Raw genomic sequence first — 26,135 nt, forward strand, 5'->3', positions numbered from 1 at the left:
AAGCCAAGAGACAACCACCGGCAAACCCCCACCTTATCTGAGGCCCGGCTAGACCGCTCAGCCCACCTCGAACAGTAGCCGGGCTCACCCAAAGCGGGCTCAGCCCAGAACAGAACCACGAGGCCTCGGACAAGATACTGATTCTCTGCCTCACCCAAGGCCCCGCCCGTAAGGCCTTGGACGAGGTACCGATTCTCCGACTCGCCCGAGGCCCCGCCCGTAAGGCCTCGGACAAGGTACCGATTCTCCGCCTCGCTAAAGGCCCCGCGCCACAAGGCCTCGGATGAGGACGTCACATCCGACCAACGCGTCCAACCACTCCTGTGATGTTAGCCAAACGACGGCTCGATACAGCGGAGTGGCCGACGAGATGGGAGTCACATCGACGCCATGCCGTCCGGGACAGGACGGGGCAGGGGTTACCGGCCACTATGCTCGGCACTATGCCCATGACTGACACCCGTGCTGCACTATGCTACCTAACCCCTACTCCAAGGACAACATGGCATGGAAAGTCAAGTCCAGGTCCCTGTAGCCTCAGAATCGACGTACAAGGACAACTGCTCCCTCCGAGCCTCGGCTGTTCGCTTCTGGGCTCCTATAGCCTCGGGACTCGCTCTCACCAAGCCCCCCATGATGGTCTAGCCTCTGTATCGACTGGGCCTAGGCTCTCTACGTTGTCAGCACTTTGGGGACGGCACATCATCTGCAGTACGCGCCATACCCTACGTCAAGCTGCATGGGCTCTCACGTCGCGCATAGGGCCAAGCTCCTATATCCTCAGAGTCAGCACACCCATGCCATCGCATCAACCTAGCCTTGGCACTCTGCGCTGGTCAAACATATAGCAACCAGCACGCCTCCAACAGAAAAAGGCACGCCTGCCACCACAGGAGCTCCCACGTCGCACAGGACCAGGCATGACCGGTGCGTCGCTCTAGTGCACCGAGGACAAGGCCGCTCCACCAACCATGCCACCATAGTGATAAGCTATAGGGCTCGGACATGCCGCATCCACTCACAAAATGCCATGTAGCAAATCCATGTACCGCCCCCGTGCCTCCCTTCGACTATAAAAGGGAGTGACCAGGGATGCTTCTAGGGGAGAGACTCACACGAGCAAGCGACGCACAACGCTCTGTAACACTCACACACTCCCTCACTGCAAGAGATCAACATCTCAAGCATCCCATGCCACTCTATGCAAAGACCTAGGACTAGCTCCCTCTCTCGCCTAGCTTGTAACCCCCTACTACAAGCACCTCAGTGCAAGGAATACAAGATCGCTCTCTCAAACTGGACATAGGGCACCGATTGCCTGAACCAGTATAAACCTTGTGTCTCTTTGCATCACCATCTGGGATTAGGAACACATAGTACACTTTCACTAGCCGGTTGAGGACCCCCTGGTCCAAAACATCGACAGATGTTTACATAATTATTCAGCATGACAATCAAATACATCAAATTACTATTTACACATCAGCAGCAACCCACTGATAGTTTCACCACATCAAACCTGCACACGAGTACACATATCAAACCACAAATGTTCACTGCATCAAGCCAATAGAGTTGACGACTGAGAGTTACCAGAAGAAGAGCTAAAGCACATGATATCCTCACATAGCTTATTGTACTCCTCCTGTTGCCGTATCTTGAACTCCTCAAACTCCCTTTTAGTCTTTTCTGCTTTCCTCTTTAGTTCATCCACTTATTCAATGAGGTTAGCGGAACTTTCCTGTTCAGCAACATGCTGGTCCCAAAGCATTCTCTCTGCCGATGTCTCTATTCTGGCGGAGCTTGTCGAGATACCAGCATTCTTCAAAAAAAGTGTGTTGCCGCTGACCTAGGAGTGGACCTAACCATGGGAGAGGCAAAGGACTGTGGGAACAACATTAGCACTTGTCATTAGTTCGTGCCCATCAGCAACAGGTTCTGCTCACATAGTTTCCATAGCTTCCTATGAAATTGAAGCAGTAAACATTAGGTTATAGATAGTGGAAGGGGACTTTAATTGAAAACCCAAGAAATTAGTTCATAACAAGTAATGCAGGTTTCATATTGATATGGATTACGAGGCTGTTTGGATCTTAGCCACACATAGCCACGCTATGGCGAGTTGTGGGGGTGGCAGGGTTTTCATCCGCCACACTCTTGTGGCTCATTCTCTACTGAGTAAAGCTATGGTAGCCTCATTTAAGTTAGCAACCAAGCAGCTACTCCGGTTCTCGTGGTGAGCCACTGTTTGTGGCATGGTGGCCGGTGGCCCTCAACCAAACACCCTCCACATAAGCACAATGCACAGGTACTGATATGGATTACATACTATGAAATTCAAGCAATAAACAATAGGTTATAGATTTGGATTACATAAGCTCAATGCACAGGTATTGCAACTTCAAAATTAAATGATGATGCCAAATTTAGGGCCCCTTTGGTTCATAGGATTTCTAAAGAAAAAATATAGGAATCAATAATCCTATGGAATCAGCACCGTAGAGGCCTTGGGTTCACAAGAAGAAATGGGGGAAGGAAAACCATAGGAAAGTTTCCTATACTTCAACTTTCATAGGAAAAACAAAGGGAAAAAACATCCAGTAAAACCTCATTGTATTGGTTTCCTATGTTTTTCCAGTACAAAACCAAACACCCCTTCTAACAAAATTCCTATGTTTTTCATTCCTCTATTTTTCACATGCATTCCAATCATATTCTTGTATTTTTCCTATTCCTATGATTTTCTAATCCTACATTCCAAAGGGGGCCTTAGGCTCCTGCCACTATTGCTTCTATTAATAGTGCACATGAGTTTCTATTTATACAAAGGCTAGAGTAACAATAAAACACAACCATAACTTACAAATGATTGCAGCTATACAACATAGGAGCAAGATCCTATAGCCTGGTGGCACTTCACTTTTATGTGGTTTTGCTTGTTCTTCTCAGATCCATGAGTCAACTCTCTAGGTCATGTTGACTTCACTCTCTTGGACTGCATTCCTCTAGGACTGATATCAGTGCTGCCTTTTGTCCTACTGGTGGAGCCTCCTCTATGGCTTCTTTGAACCGGACGCTGAAATTGGAGAAACAAATTTAAGTAGGAAGCATGTACAAATTGCATTGCTATCTAGACAGCAAAGCATTGCTTTGCTATCTGCACCACCCCCACCCCCCGGCCCCTCCCTCTCAAACTCAATACAAGGTAGAACAAGCACCTCAACTACAAAGACCACTGGCTCATCTTGTAAATCTGAATATGTTTCATCTATATCATCAAATCCCTCAACAACCACCCCTGGTTTTTTCATCTTCCTATGATTCTTTATGACTTGTGTCTCCTACTCTCATTCAAAACCAGTTAGTGGCTGTTCATCTAGAATACAAAGGTATTTATTAACTAAAGCTTCTAGCGATTGTTAACATAATAGAGAGCAAGAGTATGCAAATAAGTGCCTAACTAGTAACTATAGCTTATACGGAAGTCATTAATCCAATAAAGCACATGTCAGCTATACTTAACTATAGGAAATATGCAACCCCATCGCTATCTACATATCCTAGGTTGAACCACTACAATACAACACACATCATAAAAGGAATTTGGGTACCTCTTCCTCCGCGTACCCTAGCTATGCTTCATCATTGGCACAACCGTCTTGTCATCGTGGTCACGTAACTGGTGCGGCCAACATTGACGAAGAGGTACTAGATCCAGCTTCGGCTAGGGTTCGAATCTAGCTGGTCGTGACAGGTGCTGAATTAGGGGATTTGGATCTGGCCTATATGTCATCGAGGCAGTCCTTCCACCGTTAGCTAACCTACTGTCGATGAATCGAAGGGGATCTAGCTCCATCTAGGGTTTAGAAACCTATGAGAGAGGGTACGACTGGAGAGTGGAGATTTATGAGTCAAGCTACTGTGCCGATGGCGCCTAGGGTCTAGTGAGGGGTGGTAGAGGGGGCAGCTAGAGAGCAGAGAGGAAGGCCATGGGGCTAGGATTTGGAGCAGGAGGAGAGATGGTGGTGGTTGGAGGATGGAGATGGAGGAAGAGGCGGAGGCGGCGCGGCGTGAAATTTTCATCGAAAATGAAATTTTCACGTGGGTAGACCTCCCCGTCTGTTCGAGGCCCACCAACACTACAAAAATGGAATCCTAAGAAATGGACAAAAGAAACTCAAAAACTTATGGCTCCTTTGGAATGGAGGAGAAACAGGAATTTCAAAGGATCCAAATCCTATAGGAAAAAATCCTATGAAGCCATTTGGACCGGCAGCTTTGGCGGGAACCCTGGCTCCACCACACACAAGTCCGCATTTGAACAAAGGTGGGCGGTGGCCAGGGTTGGAGAAGCCCCATGGTGAAGTCCATGCGTCACTACCTCCCGAATCCATGCCAGCAAAGCATAGATGCGCTCAAGGAAGTTTGGCCCTATCGGTAGCATGGACGCGGCGTTCAGCTGCTCCAAGATGGCTAAAAGAGTATGAATGAGAAAATTGTACCAATTAATAAGGTGCAGTGCCACACAAAACAAGAAGATACAGTAATGACAATGCCTTACTAGTGAGTTGCACCTATGCTTAACCCACTATGGCTTTAGCTATGGCTGTCTCCATAGCAGAGAGGCATGACCATAGCCGCTCCACCTCTTGGTTTTCTACGCGGAGAGCCTGCCTGGTCACATCTAGGTCCTGCACCATCATCTCCTCCCTTGGATGCTTCTCCACTGACATGGTTCAAGTTTGAAGAACGAGGTCCTAGGGAGGAGACAGTGAGAAGGAAAGGTGAGTTCACAAGGTTACAAGGCAACTGTATTGACTCCCCTGTTTTTCCTCTGTTTTTATAGCAGGGGACACGCACGGGCGATGGACCCAAGTTCTAGCAGATGTTGAGCGATAGTAGGAGGTAAGGCAAGGCCACATCTCCACAATCTCTAAGGAGCATGCCTCCTGAGAAATACTCATCGAGAAACAAGCCACCAAAATGGAGCAGCCTAATAGTTGTTCATATTTTATTACACTCGCAAGAAAGTCCGCATGTGGCACATTTGATCTTGTCGAACAATATATAGTATAGAGCTATGAGTAAAACTATTGCCAATGGAGTGCACTCGATCACAACATTTGTATCAGAAGTAGTAGTAGTCATGAGTGGCTTTGATCTGTGTTGAACCCAACTCGTCTTATTTTCATGTATTTGATAAGATTTGTTGAATTTGCAAAAACCATGCATCAAAGATAATTTTATTTAGAATTCGGTTTTTATAATCTAATGTGTGCCTCTACAAACCAAGAGAAATTGAAGCAAGTCATCATAGTTCGCCCCTCGATTGTCATGACTACTTGGATTAGACCGCACTGTCTATACTTCACAGGATCACACAAGGTCCGGCCGTCTAAAATCTTGACTACCCGAACAAGGTGCTCCTACAATCCCGTGCAGGCACGCGCGCGTGGGTGGCATTAGTAGCCTATTACACCAGGGGACGTCACCTCCTGGCCCATCGCATTGATGGGATGGGTGAAGCCCCGCTACCCACCCATGCAAATGTCTCGGTCGTAGGGTGGTCGAAGGCCCCCAAACTATAGCAGCTGAGACAAGGGCGTGAGAGGGAAGGTTATCCCTACTGCCTTCTCTCTCTAGGGATCCTAATTCCATCCCAAAGCTTTTGCCTTCCACCCTACTATGCCATCGATGCCTCCTGCCAGGACCATGATAGAGTGGACGAGATTGTCTATCGACCGAGCTGAATTCGACCAGTTGTGAGAGAGGGGGGGAGGGTGATCCCAGTGGCTGCCAAAGCGAAGTGGAGCCGAGGCCAAAGGAAAATGAGGTTGTCACTTTCATCCCTTTCCACCTTTTTGGGTTTGGGCTACTGGCGCACCCCTTACTTAGGTGGTTGCTCTTCTACTACAGGATCTGCCTCCATGACATAACCCCAGAGGGGATCCTCCACCTCTCGGTCTTCATCATGCTATGCAAGGGCTTCCTGGGAATACCTGCCCATTATGATCTATGGTAGCTTCTTTTCTGGGTGGTTCTATCAGCGTCCTCATGGCACCGTTGTTGTCCGATGGGGGGGTGCCTCGATCAAAGTTTGTCCTAGATTGGAGGAGCGCTACCTGAGCCTTAAATGCCACTATGCCATAGACTTGGATTGGGAGCATAGGTGGTTCTATGTACCCAACAACGAGTGGCCACCGCTACTGACTTTTTCTAAGGATCTACTGTGTCCTGACACATCGAAATCATGGTCAAGGCTATCAACCCTGTCAGAACCATAGCATTTGCACTTATTGTTGGATGCGATTGAGGATCTAAAGGACCGAGGACTGACAACACTGAGGGTGATCCGTACCTTCATCAGCCGTTGGGTCCTCCCCTTGAAGATGAGGGGCCAGCCCTAGTGGGAGTTCTAGGGCACGGTGAATCCTACAATTGAGTCGAGCGTCGCCATCCGCTTGGAGGAGGTAGATGATCTGATGATGACAGGTATTGGAGTGTCCACGTATGATCATGGCGATGGGGAGGCCTGGATGCCTTCCATGTTGGCAATCCTCCTCCAACAGACAGACTTCTCCTCGGCGTGGTCTCTGACCCACCACAAGTTCCCCCTTCAAAGGTGGATCATCGCCATACCACTGTTCTTGTTGTTTATCTTCATTTAACTAGAATATGCGAGCAATGCTCACACTAGCTAGTATGTGTTCATGCTATTTAATTTAACTAGTTTTGGAATGTGCCTACTTTCTCAATAGGTGAACGTGGGCATGACGGCATCCCGAGCCTCGTTGGCCCTAGAGCCCAATTCTTCATCCATGGTCGTGCTCGTAAAGCATCCCCGTGAGGCAACCACCGATGGGGGCAGCCACCCATGATTCTGTGCCATGCTACGTCGGTCAGTTCGATATAAGTCGTTTACATTCTCAATCTGATCGTTCTCCCCCTTATCCTATATGGGCTTGAACTTGGCTTGCATTATGTAGTGCTTTCTTCAAGATGGCGCCAACTTCAGTCATGGGGCTTCCCCTTAGTCTTGCCAGAGAGTCATCCCATCGTTGCTCGCCACCAGTGAGCCCATGTGTCCCCACACAACCCTCTGGTTCTAAAGTGGACGAATCATTAGAAGAGTGGATGACACAGACTACCATTAATTATTGAAGGATTACCATAAGGTCCAAGCGTTGTTGTCATTGTTTAGGCTGAATGCCGAAATGCTACACGGTGGGCTAGATGCCGTGCTCGACGCACTTCAAGTTTCCAAGAATGAGGCATCCCAGGTGTGAGCCAACTGGGCAATGGTGAAGGAGCAAGCCCATAACATGATGAACCTTCTTATGGAACTGAGGACATGGGTCCAGACCCTACAGCTATGCGCGCAAGCCACCTATGACATGGCCTTCCCCATGGAAATAGCGGACAATCCAGTCACCGTAGAGGAGCGCCTCCGAGCTCTACTGGTCCACCTTTGAGCCATGGTGACCGAAGCCATTCATTAGGGTGTTGCCATGGTGCTGGCTACTGCCTAGCTTTAGATTGGTGTAGCGGTGAACATCTAGGTGGCGAAGTAGGGTTTTTCGCTAGGATCGAAGGACGATGACATCGCCAATCTGGTCAAGAGTTTGAGCTAGCTGCCAACGCCTTCATAGGGAAGGGGGACATGGAGCTGATCCTGCATGCTAGCCTCGACCCTATCTATTAGATGTATCAGTAGTATTAGTAGTCATGGATAGGCTTGGTCTGTGGGATGCCCTTGCGAAGATGTGAACTCTTATTTGTGTATTGGTGTTAACTTTTGTTGAACTTTGTATTAGGTGGGTTAAACTCTATTGAGCATGGTGTAGCTCAGGTCCTTTGGTCATTTTGTATCTAGTTTGTAGCCCATGTTGATTTCTTTTTGCTATAGAATTCTTTCTAGTTGTCTTTGATCTGATCTATAATATGCTAAACATTCATGAGTGCCTTTGATCTCTATTAAGGCAAACTCATGTCTTTGATAAAATTTGTTGACCTTGAAACAACCATGGAGTGAGGAGTTCATCTAAACAAGTCTCGCCTCGATCTAATGCAGAATGATGGAGCAATAGCTGTTGACTTTTACTGCGAACGCAAGAAAGTCCACCCATTGAGTATTTGACCTCATAGGATAGAATAAAGTGTCATATGGAGTAGCAATCAATCTGCCCCTTGACTGCTATGACTGCTTGGATTGGAGTGAAATAAGTACAAAAAAGACCTATCACAACCGCACCAGGCATTCAGGTGTCAAGCATGTCATGGTGGCCAAAAGTTCTTTCTCTCGATTCACTTCTTGTGTCTAGCTTTCCTGCCACATTCGCTTCACTCTTGTCCCCTTCCCTCATTCAATAGCATTGCATCAATCGCCTACCTTTTGGCTCCCCCTTCCCACACTCGTTTGCATTTTCCCAACCTTCTCGCTCACAACTTTTCCCCCGACCACGTTCCTCTATGATATTAGATGAAATGACATTTATGTATTTCTTGTAAACCGTATGTTCGCCTGATAGTCCAAGCAGTGTAAATTTGAATGGGCCAGACTTGTAACTCTTGTACCTAGCTATGAGTAGAATTTTTGTCTAATCGGTTGTGCTACAAATACGAGCTGCACCATCTGTGACTGCATGCATGAAGTAGTATGGTATTGGATTCCTGAAGCAGCAGCTTCAAACACAGCCTAGGGTGTGCAGACGATCAGAACCTATGAAACCATGTAGCCATCTCTAGCTGGCTACTGCCCCTCGGCTGCCGTGAGCCTGCGACTGCTTGGAATGGACTGCACTATATACTTCACCCAATGACAGAAGGTTCGACCATCTAAAATATTCATTACTCGAATAGTACTAGTAATGATGAACGTCATGTGGTCATGTCAGAAGCCTGTTCTAGCCCTGCCATCCCTATGTGTACAAAGCCTAGCCTCACTCCCCCCTTGCATTGCCAAAAGCCCTGGCCTCGCACTACCTTCCAAAGTCCCCACCTCCACCTCTCTATCGGTTCCCATGAACGGCGTCCCCATGAAGCACTCTAGGTCCTCGAGGAACCGTGGCCGGGCTCCGATCCATGCTTCCTCCAATGCGCTGGTGCACCCTGCTTCGATGCCTGTTTGTACCCTTCTTGACTATTGGTACCTGTTGTGCTCCTGCAAGCCATCTCCTATTCTACCATTTGTCTCCCAGTCACCCACGATGAAGATGTTGACGCCACTGGCACCGATGGTTCACTCACCACCGCCGCTCCCGATGTGGTCCACCTCGCCATCGTCGTAGGCACTGTTGTGGTCCCACACACCATCCCCTAGGTTGGCATTGGTCTTCCTATCACCCACAATGACAATGTTGACACCACCGGTACTAGTGGTTCACTCTCCACCACCGCTCCCGGTGCAGTCCACCTTGCCATCATCGGTGGCAACGTCGTGGTCGAGCTCGTCATCACCGGATCCAATCCTAGCGCCCCAATGCAGGAGCGGGTCTCCTGCAACATAGTGGTCCTACTCACCATCCACCGAGGACATGTCTGAGGGCTATATAGAGGTGCCCCATCGTGGTCTAGCTCGCCTTTGCCAGATTGGCTCTCGGTGCCCCACGGCGGGAGCGGGTGATGTGATCCTCTGGTTCAACATGGTGGTGAGGTTTGCTAGTTTCAACCTAGGTAGGTTTACCTTGCGGGTTTTGGATTTTGATCATGCCTGTTGGTACCCTTATTGCTTAGAGCTATGGGATGGCACTACTCATTGAATTAATTAGTAGTATCAAGTCATGTAAACATTTGTAGTTAGGATGAGTATGCTGCTTAGTGCTCATTACTACTACGAAGTCATGTTAATCATCTGTAGTTAGAACTAGTATGTATGTTTATGTAGTAGTTGTATGACTAGTGTGGCATGTTTCTCCTCTTATTATGGTCGATGAAGGCATGGCTATATAGTCTGAACTCGTATCATTGTTGTACTCCACTTATATATATGAAGTCTAGATTGATGTCATGTTATCTTTCTAGTAGCACTGCTCTCCTCTTATTATGCATGTAGCCATGCCTAGCTCTGCAAAACCAACCCAGGAATAGGTGCCTAATCTTTTATGACACCAAAGCATAGTCTGGCCATGTTGTATTAGACAAGGCCAAACCATATATTAGGTGTCCGGCCAACTCTTTTATCTTGGACATGCAAAATCGACAACCAAAGGACAGTCCGCCCCCTCATTTTGCCATAGTCCGGACATGCAAAAAATGGTGTAGAAATGGACGGAGACAAGATGAGTTAGGCGATGGTTTGAACTTAGTTAATTGTGGTATGTATCTGGATGTCAATAATGCTGATGTATCTCAATCTATAATTGGCAGTGTGCTTGTTTATTCATTGTTTATATCAGTTTGTTCATTTCATCGCAATGTTGTTCACTATTCAAAAAAGCCATTACCTGTGCGCCCTCATCAAAAGCACATTCCAAAATACATGAAAAGCACTCAAAAATAGTTAAAACCGCCATTATATTGATTCCTAATTCCTAAAATTTACATGGGTACATGAGGCCATTCGAAATAGACCAAAAGTGCACTACAACGCACCCACCATTGTACTACTACTAGTTAGTACTAGACCTACTGCTACTGTACTAATTAACTAAACCTATTGATCAACACCACTACCACCACCGTCACCATAGTCGCCGCCCTCCTCATCGTCCTACTTCGATGAGGAGTCATTCTCGTCCTCCACGATTGTGTTGGGGGATGGAGGGTTGAGCCTACGCTTCTTGTTGCATGGCATGGGGCCAAACCCCAGTGGAATGGTCTCAGTGATGTTGTCCACCTCCTCTACCGGCGCCTCCTCCTCCTCCTCCTCATCCTCTACCACCGGTGGTGCCTCCTCATCATCATTGATGGGCTCCCTGTCGTCTTCGGTGGGCTCCTCCTTGCGCTCGAGGCTCAGTGTTGGTCGATTCACCTCCTCGCCGTCCTCGTCTTTGTAGTCGGTGGAAAACTTGCTAGATGACTAGTGCCCCATTGTTCGCTCTAGTGCCACCGATGAGTAGGGATTGGCTGGTGAGTAGGGATTGGAGGAGGTGATGTGATGTGTACTGGTATGTATGTATGAGAGAATACCCTGGTTGGTGGTGCTCTCTATAGCCTATTGGTCATTTTAAAGAGGAGAGCTGAACGGTTGCTCTCCCATAGGAAGCAACGATGGTTAAAGAGGAGATCCAAATGGTTGCTCTCCCATAGGACATGATGATGGAGGCTTTGTAGTTGGTTGGCATCCCCTGTTTCACATTTTGACTCATGGGATTGGAAACAATGTACACTCAATGCACCCGGTCGCCTACCCACCTGGTAATCTGAACCGTGTTGTCATTGCAAGTTCCCACGCCAATTGTTAGAGGGTATTTAGAGAACTCCTACTGTAACCGTGGCTCAGCTGCCTCCCCTGCCTCCCCCTCAATCAACACAAGTTGTGCCACTCTACCTCTCTAGCCCTCCAGCTCACCGCCATCCACACACCGTAGCTCCATCCACGCCGACAATCATGTTGCTGATGGTGCTCCCTACTAACAAGCAAATTGAGATCGCCGGCCACCTCACTATGACCTTAGATTGGCCCATGGATGACCTTCATAGCCTATGGGCGACTTGCTTGTCCATGCACCACATCTATGGCATCCTTGCCGTCGGTCAGCATCTGGCTCTAGATCTGGTTAGACATGGGAGGACAGGGGCTGACCTCATCAACTACTTTGCCCTCCTTGCTAGCCTGGCCCAAGTCAGCAACCCAGAGGCTTGCTTCCTCACCGGGATACAAACCATATTCATGGAAAAGTGCAGACCCCAGCCATGCCTCAATGATCTCACCCATGCCACCGATGGCGGGCACAATCTGGTGATAGGCACAATGGCGGTGCAAGCGATGACGACACTATGAGGTGGTGCATGAGATGGGTTGAGGGCAGGGAAGAATCAATGGTAGCGGCGGCAGGCGGCAGTGGTGGACCAATGAGTAGGTGGCTTAGCAACAAGGGGTGTGTGCTGTGCCACTGCCCGGCCATCAAGGTTATCTACAATACAATGTGGAGACAGTTGTCGCTACCACTGCTGGCGCAGGTGCGCGGTGATCTTCCTTGCGCAGGTGGTGCTTGCAGCGATGCATACTGTCGGGGACCTAATACTGGGGTACCCAACAATGTGGAACTAATAACCATCGAATGTTGATGCTTCCGGTCAGACAAGGATGCTACTATGCTTCTTGCCTGAACGATGAAAGATTGGCTCCGCCTCACCCGCCCCCTGAGGGCTGGCTCCGCCTTGCCCGACCCTCAAGGGCTGGCTTCGCCTTGCCCAACCCCTAAGGGCTGGCTCCACCTCACCTAACCCCCGAGGGCTGGCTCTGCCTCGCCCGGCATCTGGGGTCGGGCTCTGCCTCACCCGATGTCTGAGGACAAGCTCTGTGCTGCCCGATGGCTGAGGGCTAGCTCTGCCTCGCCCGATGACTGCACCCTGCACCTTCATGCTGACAAGCACAGGGTACGATAGGATATTTGAGTCAATCGCCATACCAAGGACCATTCCCTGCATGCCTATAGGAAGGTACCATTAGGATACGATGGGACGGGCGCTTTAAGCCCTTTCCGACCTAACAGTGCCCGAATAGTGTTGTAGGCGCCGATTTTTGTCCCACAGTATTGTAGGCGCCGCCATCAGCCCTCGGGCATGGATACTAACACAGGCATATGACAACCACTATGGTCCAGAAAAAGACTCGCACCATCTATAGTGACAGATGTACCATCACCACGCCGTCCGCTCCCCACAGGGCCATAGGTCAACACCCTTGTCTGACACACCGCCCGAGGGGGCGGGACGGGACGTGGCCACTTACTGATCCGGTAAGGGCATGGCGTCGCCAGGACATAAGCACCCGGTGAATGTGCCAATCCCTGACACCGTCTGGCCATTTAGTAAGGCTGGCTCAGCGGAAAAGGAGGGCTCAACACCTTCGGATGGGCTTCTTGGCCTCTGGTTTTTTCCTTTCTCCCATCTGTAACCCCTACTCGCCCCTTGGTCTATAAAAGGGACGGCAGGGCCCCCCACTAACAGGATCAACTCTTGACACATAAGTTGAACACACACGACACCTCATAGAGAACTGAGCAGCGACCAAGCTCTCGGCGACCTTTTCGACCATTCCATCAGAGACTTGGGACCCGTCCCTCTCTCGACCGTTTGTACCCCTACTACCACCTTTTTCGATGCTAATAACACAAGCAGCAAAAGACTAGACGTAGGGACATTCAGCCTGAACCAGTATAAACCTTGTGTCCTTTAGCGCACCATCCAGGCCTAACACGCATCAATTATAAATTTAATAGCCGGTGTTTGTTCAAAACACCGACAGTTGGCGCGCCTGGTAGGGGCCTTTGCACATTCCAAACCAGGCTATGGATGGCTAACCACAACATCAGTTGGGTCCTAGGCGCACACGTGCATTTTGGGAGCCTAGATTTTGTCATCACAGTGGGAGGAGAGTTGGTACGAGCGCACACCGCCCTCCAATCTCTCCCCTCCATCGGCCTCGACCACGAGAGACCTAGGCACCAGCTCGGCGTCTCCCTTGGACTCCAGCAGTCCAGGGAGATCCAGCATCACCTTGCCCTTTCCAATGATAATGACATGGCATCGCCTTTTGGAGAGAGGCTCCTCTCTCTAGAATGCCACATACAGAGCACCTCGATAGCGTTTTTGTTCGGTCTCCACAACGCCGTGGCAAATGCTGGCCACCTTGTGGCACTACGCATGGTTCAGCCACCTGCGAACATCAAGTTTGTGGGGGTAATTGAACATGACATGGAGTCTCTCCACAAGCTCCTCATGGAGGAGCCAAGATCATCCTCTAGCTCTGCCTCCAGTAGGGGGAGCCATCACCCTTCCTAGGAATGCTTTATGGCAAAAACCTCTGAAGGGTGCATCAAAAGCACCTCCAAGGAGGAAGCTACCCTGGTAGGCAACCCCAATGGCAGGACTAGAGGAGAGGTAGCCACCCCATCTTGTGTAAGGATGCAGTAGCTAAGAGCTCAAAAGCAGGAGATCGATGAGGCCAGGCAAGGGCTCATGGGGGAGTACGTGGAGATCAATCGCGAGATCAAATGCCGTGGAAATAGTGGTCATGCATGGGCCACGACCCAGGATGTACACCAAAGGATCCTCATCGATGATGGGACCCTCCCTCACTTCGCTCGGGCAAGCCAGAACATCGCCGCTGCAATGGCCTTGCTTCACAGCCTCCTAGAGGCTATGACGACCGAGGATCACTGGGCCCACCGAGAAATTCGCATGTTGCTCGAGCGTGCGGCGGCGCAGCAGGAGGAAAGCTTGTTGTCTCGGCGATGTGAGCTCGACACCAGCCAGCGCACACCCTCGGTGTGCCTTGCCAAGGATGTATTGGTTCACCAAACACTGCTAGGCGGCAGGCAGCACACCGCTGTCTCGGTGCATCAATGTCTCGGCCACAACCACGACGCACGTAGCACCATCGACGCCCGCAGACGTGCCTACAATGACTCAAGAGAAGGAGCCCACCACAGCTATCATCCTCAATGTGGTAGATGCTATGACAGCAGCGAGGACCGGAGCCCGAGCCCCGGCCTACCAGGCCCTCAGGCCTTCGGCCGCCACATCCTCAACGCTGCGTTCCCACAAAGGTATCGACTGCCTACCAACATCCCTAAGTACTCCAGGGAGACAAACCCTGGGCTTTGGCTCAAAGACTATCGGCTTGCCTATCAAGCCGGTGGTGCAGATAATGACAACTTCATTATCCACAACCTTCCACTATTCCTCGCCGATTCGGCACAAGCGTGGTTGGAGCACCTCCCATCCGACACCATCCAAGGTTGGGCGGACATGAGGGAGATCTTTGTGGGAAACTTCCAAAGCATGTACAAGCATCCTAGGAACTCCTTGGACCTCTGGAACTATCACTAGAAGGCCGGCAAAACCCTCTACGGGTACATCTGGCACTTCTCTTGATAGTGCAATGAGCTCCCTAACGTCGCCAACCCTGATGTGATAGGAGCATTCCTGTCTAGGACAACCTGTGAGTCTTTGGTTCACAAGCTGGGGTGCAAGGGCCCACAGACCACCAAGGAACTCTCGGACATCGCCACTAGCCACGTCTTAGGAGAGGAGGTAGTCAGAGTAATCTTTGACCGTTTCGACAGCAAGGCGAGGTGGGACGAGGGCGCCGGCAAAGGCGCCTCCAACTATTCCGCCAAAAGAAAGAATAAGAAGCAACGGCGCGACGACTCGCTCGTGGCCACTGCCGACCGCAAGGGTGGCTGGAAGCCCATGGAGGGCACTCCAAACCACTTTGGAAAAATGCTCGAGGGGCCATGCCCAAACCATGCTTTCCTAGCCAAGCATCTGTACAAGGATTGTGGCCTCATGCGCAAATTCTTGTCTGGAAGCTTCAACAAAGGGGAGCAGGGGAAGGATCCACCCCATGCTACAGATGACACTGAGGAGAAAGACAATGCCTTTCCGATGCCGAATGGTGCCCTTATGATCTTTGGAGGATCAACGGCCTGTGACTCTAAACATTGCTAGAAGGTTATGCGCCACAAGGTCTATACGACCGCACCGGCCACGCCTGCCTTCTTCCGGTGGTCAGAATCTGCCATAACCTTCGACTGGGTCGACCATCCGGATACTGTCCCACACCTAGGGAGGTATCCTCTTGTAGTTGACCTGATCATTGGCCCAAAGCGACTCACAAAAGTACTAATGGATAGAGATAGCGGCCTCAACATCACGTACGCCAAGACACTCGACAAGATGGGTGTCGACCGAACGAACCTCCACCTGATCCGAGCGCCTTTCCATGGCATCATGCCTAGTAAGTAGGCCATGCCATTAGGGTAGATCGATCTACCCGTCACCTTTGGGGATTAGTTCAATTATAGGACTGAGACCCTCACCTTCGATGTGGTAGGGTTCCCCGGAACCTTCCATGCCATCCTAGGACATCCATGTTATGCGAAGTTCATGGTCGTCCGCAACTACACATACCTCAAGCTAAAGATGTTGGGCCCATAGGGGGTCATCACCATCGGCACCTCCTTCTAGTGGGCCTATGAGTGCGAGGTCAAGTGTTGCGGCCACGCCACCGCAATCATCGGCTCCGGGGAGCTCGCCACCCTCAAGGAGAATGTTGCCAAAGAAGCGCCCGACGCAAAGAAATCGACCGGGTTGTTCGAATCTGTAGAGGGCTCCAAGGAGGTCCTCGTAGACCCCAGTAGCTCTGAGGGTAAAAAGGTACACATTGGTACCACACTCTGCACCGAATAGGAAAGCGCGCTCATCGACTTCCTCCACAACAACAAAGACATCTTTGCGTAGAAACCCTCGGATATGCTAGGCATCCCGAGGGAGGTTGCTGAGCATACCCTGAAAATCCATCCAGGCTCCAAGCCAATGAAGCAACGCCTGCGCCACTTCAACGAGGAAAAGCACAGCACCATCGGTGAAGAGATAGCAAAACTGTTGGCTGTTTGGTTCATCAGGGAAGTACACCACCCAGAGTGGTTAGCAAATCCCATTCTTGTATGAAAGAAGAGCGAGAAATGGAGGATGTGTGTTGACTACATGGGTCTCAACAAGGCGTTCCCAAAGGACCCATTTCCTTTACCATGCATAGACCAAATAGTCGATTCTACCTCAGGGTGCGAAACCCTCTGCTTCCTTAACACATACTCCGGCTACCACCAAATCACGATGAGAGAGTCCGACCAGCTCGTGATGTCTTTTATCACACCCTTTGGATCGTTCTGCTACATTTCAATGCCATTCGGTCTGAAGAACGCTGGGGCAACTTATCAGCGTTGTATGCTCAACTGCTTTGGGGACCTCATCGGGTGAACCGTTGAGGCCTACGTCGATGACATCGTAGTTAAGTCCAAATGGGCTGGCCACCTTGTCGCCGATCTTGAACAAACCTTTGCTAAACTCTGGGCAAATGGCATCAAACTCAATCCCTAGAAATGTGTTTTTAGGGTCCCGAGGGGCATGCTGCTTGACGTCATTGTCTCCAAGCATGACATCGAAGCCAATCCAGAGAAAGTCTCAGCCATCACAAGGATGGGCCTGATCCAGAACATAAAGGGGGTTCAGCAGATCGCAGGGTGCCTCGCTGCCCTCAGTCAATTCATCTCGCACCTTGATGAATGAGGATTCCCCCTTTATCAACTCCTGAAGAAAGCCGACCGCTTCTAGTGGACAGCCGAGGCCCAGGAGGCGCTTCACATGGTCAAGCTACTTCTAACAAAACCCCGGTCCTAGTTCCTCCAAGCGATGGAGAATCGCTCTTGCTATACATAGCGGCCACCATGCAAGTGGTCAGTGCCGCCTTAGTAGTAGAGTGGGAAGAAGAGGGGCACACCTTCAAGGTATAGCGCCCTATGGATTTCATCAGCGAGGTACTGTCCGACTCCAAAACTCACTACTCCCAAGTCCAAAAACTCCTATACACCATCCTCTTCACCAAGAGGAAGCTACGCCACTACTTTGAGTCACACCCTATGACAGTCATGATGACGTTCCCTCTTGGTGAGGTCATCCATAGCTAGGACGCCACAGGAAGAACCACAAAGTGGGCACTCGAGCTGATGGATCAAGGCATCGCGTATGCCCCCTGAATGACAATCAAATCCCAGGTGCTGGCTGACTTCATTGCGGAGTGGACCAAGGTCCAGATGCCACCGGTGGTCGTCGATCAAGAGTACTAGATGATGTACTTCGATGGGTCGCTAATGAAAAAGGGCGCCAACATGGGGTTGGTCTTCGTATCACCCCTTGGGGTCTGCATGTGCTACATGGTTTGGCTCCATTTCCCCTCATCAAATAATGTCATCGAATATGAAGCGCTCATCAATGGCCTATGAATTGCCATCGAGTTGAGCATCCGATGCCTCGACATCAGGGGTGACTCCTTGCTGGTCGTCAACCAAGTCATGAAGGAATCGAGCTACCATGACACCAAGATGGCAGTGTACTGCTAAGAAGTCCGACGGCTGGAGGACAGATTTGATGGCCTCAAACTCAATCACATCCCAAGGCGCCTCAATGAAGCGGCCAACATGCTCGTGAAAGTAGCGTTCGACCGAGAGCCAGTACCGATGGGTGTCTTCGCTAATGATCAATGCAAGCCCTCGATATGCTATGAGGGGTCGAAATGGGCCAACGATGGCCCATCTGATCTGGCCTCGAGGGCTAACCCGTCGACTACTCTGTCTGACCCCAAGGTCATGGAGCTTGAAGAGGATCCAGCAGCAGAGCCTGACCCTCTGAATGACTGGAGAATGTGTTACCTCGACTACCTCCACCGCGACACACTACCGATGGACAAGACGGAAGCTCGACGGCTCGCACGTCATGCCAAGTCCTTCGTTCTTGTAGAGGGCAAACTCTACAAATGGAACCACACCGGGATCCTGTAGCTCTATATCCCTAGCGAATAGGGAAGACTCCTGCTGAGCGACATCTATGGTAGGGTCTGTGGTCACCATGCCACGCCGAGGACCTTGGTTGGAAACGCATTCCAACAGGGCTTCTACTAGCCCATTGCAGTAGCCGACGCTGAGCAAATTGTATGCACCTACGGAGGGTGTCAGTACTACACTCGGCAGACTCACCTCTCGGCCTAGGCACTCCAGATGATCCCCATCACGTGACACTTCACGATCTAGGGGCTCAACCTGGTTAGGCCACTCAAAAAGGCGCCCGAGGGCTTCACCCACCTGCTTGTCACCATAGACAAGTTTACAAAATGGATCGAAGCTTGACCGATCTCCACGATCAAATCCGAGCAAGCTGTGCTATTCTTCCTTGACATCATCCACCGCTTTGGAGTACCAAACTCCATCATCACAGAGAACGGCACACAGTTCATCGGTAGGAAATTCATTCAATTCTGTGATGAACAACACATCTGGATCGATTGGGCGGCCGTCGCACACCCTCGGACGAATGGGCAGGTCGAGCATGCAAACAGCATGCTCCTATAGGGCCTCTAGCCTAGGATCTTCAATTAGTTGAACAAGTTTGGCACGCTAGGTCGCTGAGCTCCCGGCGGTGCTCTAGAGCCTTAGGACAACTCCCTGCTAGGCCACTAGCTACACACCTTTCTTCATAGTCTACGGTTCCGAGGCCGTTCTCCCAACGGACCTTGACTATGGAGCGCCAAGAATTAGAACATACGATGAACAGGGGGCTGAGGCATCCCACCAAGACGCCATGGACCAGCTAGACAAAGCCCGCGACATTGCCCTCCTCCGTTCAGCCAAGTACCAGTAGGCGTTGTGATGGTACCATAGCCGACGGGTGTGAGACCGAGCCTTCAACGTCGGGGACCTTGTCCTCTACCTCGTGTAGAGCAACAAGGACCGCCACAAGCTCTCCCCACCCTAGGAGGGGCCATACGTCCTCACGGAAGTACTCTGACTGGGTGTCTACAAGTTGAAAACCATCAACGGCGAGGTCTTCACCAACGCCTGGAACATTGAGCAGCTACATCGTTTTTATCCTTAAATAAAGACATGCTTTTTCTTATTAGTTTTTGTCTTTACAAATCCCCGATCTTTAGTGACATCCAACCCCTGCAAATTGCGAGGGGCCGGACCTCACTCGGGGGCTGATACAAATGATAAAGTACGTTTATCTTGCAAACACTTCCTATATTATCTTTGCAAACATTCTCTAAGTTTTCTGTTCTTCTCATAACAACTCCTAAGGACTAAGATTTTGGGAACAAATTCTGAGTACAACTGGTAGGACTGCTGCATTCGGTGGAAAGGAAGGAGAAGAGGTGGTGGCTCAGAGGCTGGCGAGGAGGTGGGACGAGAACTCCTCTCCCCCCTATTTAAAGAAGGGGCCCAACAGCTAAGGAAAGGCGAAAGGTTGGGATGAAAAACTCTTCGCCTTCCCCTATTCAATGCAAATGTGAAATCAATGCTGATAGAAATTCGAGGGGACAGCCAGAGCTAGAGGGACATGCTCTGGTCGACAAGACATCGCCTGGTCAGACAGAATGTCACCTAGGCGTGACTTGCCACTAATGCGCCTCGGGCGCGAGAACTGGGGCACACTCACATGCAGGCAACTCTCTGCTTCCCACTAACACCTCGGGTGTTTGAAATACTAAAACCTGCCATGTCATCATATGCATTGCAAAGCATTTGGCCTTGGTGAAAACTTTGATATGCATTCACTAAAACAAGTTTACATTTATGTTATAAGTGTTGCCTTGTATGGTTTGGATCAAGTTCAAAGTTTTGTTTGGATTTGGATTTCCGAAAACCCTGATTTCCAGTGAATTGTTTTACCCCGAAAAACCTAATTCAAAATCAAAGTATATTTTGGGGTTGAGCCTTAAAGAAAAAATGTAGAGCTTGTTGAGTCATACAAAGTTTGTTTTGGGAGTTTTCAAAGTTGTTTAGAAAAATTTGAAGTAATTTGAAACGGCGTAATTCTTTAAATGTTCCCTATTTGAATTCAAATTTGCATTTCAAAATGTAGACCGAATTAGGGGGTGGTTATAAAAGCAAAGTTGTAGAACTTTGAATTTTGAACAACTTTTATTTTTGGAGATTTTTGAGTTGTTATACAAATTTGGGAGTAATTTGGAAATTTAGACGAATGGCAATTCTATAATTAAGTTGAACAGTGCTCGCCGCTTAAGCTACATTGCCGGTGACCTTTTGCTCGGTTCCAGTCGTGCCTGTGGCTGCCCTTGGCTTTGCGCTGGCGCGGGAAAAGGCCTTGTGTGTCTTCTCCTTGCTTCTAAGCCGCGCTATTTAGCCTATGTCGTCGCCATTCTTCTCATTTTTCCTTGCTCTGTTTTCCCGTCGCCGTTGCTCAAACTCCGGCGAGCCCGCGCCATTGCTGTAGTGCTTCACCATCGCAGCCAAGCCTATCCTAGCTTCGCCTAGTCCTTGCGCACCCAGCCAACCAACTCTGGTCGCTTTTCTTTGCTGGGAACTCGCTGTGCATCGCTTTCTTCCTTGCGACCGGCAGCATCTCTGTCGTGCTTGCGCCGTCGTGGTCAGCGCTCTCCGGTGAGCCATTGCTCTTGCTTAGTGTACCTCTAGCTTCATCTCAATGCTCTGGTGCTTAATACCTTGTTGCTTGATCGTTTTGTCCACCGCAGTCGCCGGATCATCGCCACCGCAATTCTATTACGAGAATGGCTACTCGCGCACTGGGAGTGGAGAGATGGCGGGAATAGCATGTACCCACGTGGCAATGGGCTGGATTGGTGGAGTACTATATTCTCGAGTGGCGCAGACCATTCTTGTTTTAGAGGACCTAAGGGTAGGTTGGTATATGTAGTTCGGTAACCTGCATATGTCGTGTGGTCTGGAATTCCCAGCTGGGTTTATAATTGGTTCGAATTGTCGTTGCTCCTCGGTTATGGAGACTCAACTTTCTATTCATCATCATAGTTAATAAATGAAACTTGAGCTGGATTTGAGAAAGAGTTTGATATAAAGTTCATGATCTCATTATGGATCATGGTAGATTCATATATGGTTCTTATGAAGTTTTATATGTTGAAGTAAAGAATTTTGTCAAAGCGCTTTTACGCAAAAAAACTTTGATTATTGCTAAAGCTATACCTTGAATCCCCGAGCCTGCATTCCTGAGTATATCAGTTTCTATTTTGGTTAAGTCTTGTTGAGTACTTTTGTACTTAGGGTTCGTTGACCCTTGTTGCAGGTGAGCCTCATGAGCAAGTCTGTTTTGGACCGTGCTACATGACTGTTGTTTAGGTCGATGACGATAATTAAATGTGTGATCCTTGGGTAGGATACTTATCTTGTGTGTTTGTATTATGTTATGATACCACTCCACTACTCCTATGGTTTGTAATAATTATCGAACTTAGTTTGTAAGGTTTGAAACAACGGGTTTGTAAACTAAGTTATCATAAGACTTCTGCTATTTTACTCTGATGTATATATTTGAATAAATGTTGTAATACTACAATGACTCTGTAATGGGATCCTGCTCGGAAATCGTGGATGATTCGGGGTTCCCCGAGGACACCCAACAGTCTTCTTAAGTTATCAGGAACATATGCATAGATGTCAGAGGTCGCCGGACAGTGACAGGTGCATGTGGGCCCTATAATTTAGGAGGTTCTACCACAAAATGGTATGAGAGTGATCGTTACAAAGTTTTTGTTGTATTGTTTTACAAAAACTTCAAAATGATTTGGGATGACTAAATTTAACTTGTTAATTTGGTCCAAATTGCTTCCGACTTATCTAATTTCTTTCTCACCATTTCTTATTTGATTACAAAGGCTTTGTGTGGTGGAGTAGTAATATTATTATGCCCTATATAAAAACAACTGTTGTTTATGTACTTTATGAGCTTTGATGTTTTTGTTCGTAAGAACAATTCATGCATCATGATTAATTCACTTGTTACTTCCTTTGCTTCTGAGTCTGGGTTGGGTAGTGAGTCTGGGTTGAGTTGTGTAATCCACCCCTGCTGCTATTGAGACTGTTGTTAGATTGTCTTACTTGGATTAATCTTGCTCCCTATAGTATGGCTCATACCAAGATGACACCCCATAAGTCAGTTGGACCCAAAGGAGTTCCTTGCCACCAACTTGCCCCTAGGAATGATGGTGCTAGCAGTAGCAGCTCTAGGCCTGATCCTCAGGCAGAGATACAGAGGATTTCTGCAGAGTTAGCACAAGCTACTAGAGATAGAGCCTTGGATGCCATCTAGGTAGAAGAATTATAGGATCAATTGAGGTGTCTCACCACCGCTCACAGGAACTACGAACGTATGTTAGTTCGTATGGTGGAGGGAAGGAATGAAGCTTGGCATAGAGAAGATGTAGCTAGAGCTAGAACTCATGAGCTAGAATTTTATGTGGAAGATTTAGAAGAACATAATACTACTTTGCATGAAGATGTTCATAGGCTAAGCAATCTCCTGGATCCAAACCATGAACCTCGAGCTGATGCAATGGACCCAGGTGTTATTCTTGCCAATGATAGTGAATCAAAAGAAGAAGAAGAAGAAGATCCAGAAGAATTAGTGATGGTAGATGAAAGTGATAATGAGGGTGTAAATATTTCCGGAATGGATACTGAGCCCGAAGTTTGAAGTGATTGAGAAAAGGAGTAGAGTTGTATAATAGTTAGTTCTAGTTAAAGTTAAGTAGTCTTGTTTAGATGCGGTCTTGTGTATAAATTAGTAAACCCTATGTAATGTGTTTTGGAGTAAGCTCTTGTTGCAATTCAATAAAGACTTGTGAGTAAAGTTTGGTTTGTTATGAATAGATGCATCGTACACGGGGTTGGCATATTCCTAGTACTTCACAAGATGAGGACGGCATTCCCGATCCGCCACCAGTTCCACCGAATCTAGCTGATGCTATCACCACCCTTGTCAATGTGAATATTGAAAATGCTCGATTGCTTCGAGAGATAGCTCAGAGTAATCAGAACATGGTGCAGGGAAACTATGGCCGCAATCATAACCAGCATGAAGCTACATATGTTGATTTCATAGATACAAGACCACCGGTGTTCACCAAGGCAGATGAACCACTAGAGGCTGATGATTGGCTTCGGACTATGGAGCAGAAATTTGATCTTATTCCATGCATGGAGTATCAGAAACCTGCGTTTGCCACCCAGCAACTTCGAGGAGCAGCAAGTGCTTGGTGGGCAAACTTAGTGGCTATGCAACCAGCTGGAATTCCAATAACTTGGGCTGAGTTCTGTACTGCCTTCAGAGCCCACTATATTCTGGAAGGAGTGATGGCTATGAAACTGGATGAGTTCCTTGCTTTGAAGCAAGGGGATCAAACAGTGATGCAGTATGTGGGAAGATTCAATCACCTATCACAATATGCATCTGAATATGTCAATGCTGATGCCAAGAAGAAGAGGTGGTTTATGAGAGGTCTGAATACCAAGCTGCAGATAATAATGACTACTTGTACCAATGTCACTTATCATGAGGCCGTGAATATTGTAATTGCTTTAGAGGAAAAGTATCAGCAACATAAGGAGAACAAAAAGAAAAAGAGTGTGCCGTCAGGATCTTTTGGTGGGAATCAAAAGAGGCAGAGGGTGATTTATCATCCAGTAAACCATTATCGTCCTCCTTATCATCCGTCGCAGTTTCAAGCCGGGCAACAATCAAATGTCCATCTCGATACAACTTATCAGAATACACAACAGACTAATACTTCTGGGGTTCCTGCTTCAACGCCCTAGGGTCATAAGTATCCCTGTTTCAATTGTGGCAAGCCTGGTCATTTCTCAAGAGAATGTCCATATCCAAGGCAGTCTAATCCCAATTATCAGAAGGCCCCTGCCAATCAACCACAGGGTCAAGCACCGAATAAGAACAACAATTAGAATGCTCAGAAAGGCAAGAATGAAAGGAAGACAGGAAGGGTTTTCTATATTCAAGATGGGGGGATTCCTGAAGGAGAGCCAGTGATGATGGGTATGTTTCTTGTTGCCAATCATCCTACAGTTATGCTTTTTGATTTGGGTGCATCTCATTCATTCATCAATAGAACATTTGTCATGAAGCATGAAATTCCTATTGGGGCAACAAAGGAAAATTTCTTTATACAGTCGCCCGGGGGACGTCTGTGTACTAAGGAAATGGTATACTAGGTACCCATAAACTTGGGTGGGCATATTTTCCCCACTACCATGATTATCCTTAAGGATCAGGATATAGATGTAATCTTGGGAATGAATTGGATATATCAGCATAAGGCTGTTATAGATGCTTTGAATAGAACTATAAGGGTGAGTTTGCCAAATAGTAATTCTCAACTTCTCATCTGACTTCCAACCTTAAGAAGATCAGTGGGCAAGGTTTGTGCAACTGCCATAAAAGAGATTAGAGATATCCTGGTAGTGTGTGAATTTCTGAATGTGTTTCCTGAAGATTTACCCGGTCTACCACCTGATAGGGATGTCTAGTTTAACATAGAGTTGAAACGTGGAACAACTCCGATTTCTTAGAGATCTTATAGGATGCCACCCAAGGAATTAGCCGAGTTGAAGACTTAGTTGCAAGAATTGATTGAGAAGGGGTTTATCCAACCTAGTTCATCACCTAGGGGATGTCTAGCAATTTTTGTGAAAAAGAAAGATGAGACCCTGAGGTTATGTGTTGACTATCGTCCGTTGAATGAAGTGACCATCAAGAATAAGTATCCCTTACCTCAGATAGATTTGCTTTTTGATCAACTAGCCGAAGCCAAAGTTTTCTCCAAGATAGATTTGAGGTCAGGATATCACCAAATAAAGATAAAGCCTGAAGATATTCCCAAAACGACATTTACCACAAGATATGGATTATATAAATACTTGGTAATGTCTTTTGGTTTGACAAATGCTCCAGCTCATTTCATGTATCTGATGAATTTAGTATTCATTCTTGAGCTAGACAAGTTTGTAGTGGTGTTTATTGATGACATTCTAGTATATTCCAAGAATAAGAAAGAACATGCGGAACATCTCAGAATTGTTGTGACCTGCTTGAGAGAACATCAACTATATGTCAAGTTCAGCAAGTGTGATTTTTGGCTTAAGGAAGTACAGTTTCTTGGACATGTCTTGTCAACTGAAGGAGTTGTAGTGGATCCAAGCAAAGTTAAGGATGTGCTTGATTGGAAACCGCCAACCATAGTTCATCAAGTTCGGAGTTTTCTAGGATTGGTAGGGTATTACCGTTGTTTTATTCTAGATTTCTCTAGAGTATCAAAGTCCATAACTGAGTTGTTGAAGAACCAAGCCAAGTTTGTCTGGTCATCTGATTATGAAGAGGCTTTCCAGACTTTGAAGAGACTGTTGACCACTGCACCAGTATTAGCCCAACCTGATATCGAGAAGCCGTTTGATGTTTATTGTGATGCTTCGGGTATTGGTATTGGATGTGTGTTGATGCAAGAGGGCCGAGTCATTGCCTATGCATCTAGGCAACTTAAGCAACATGAAGAACACTATCCAACTCATGATCTGGAGTTAGCAGTTGTGGTACATGCTTTGAAGATTTGGTGGCATTACCTGCTTCGT

This window comes from Miscanthus floridulus, chromosome 1, assembly GCF_019320115.1.
Source record: "Miscanthus floridulus cultivar M001 chromosome 1, ASM1932011v1, whole genome shotgun sequence".
In the NCBI taxonomy this organism is placed as follows: Eukaryota; Viridiplantae; Streptophyta; class Magnoliopsida; order Poales; family Poaceae; genus Miscanthus; species Miscanthus floridulus.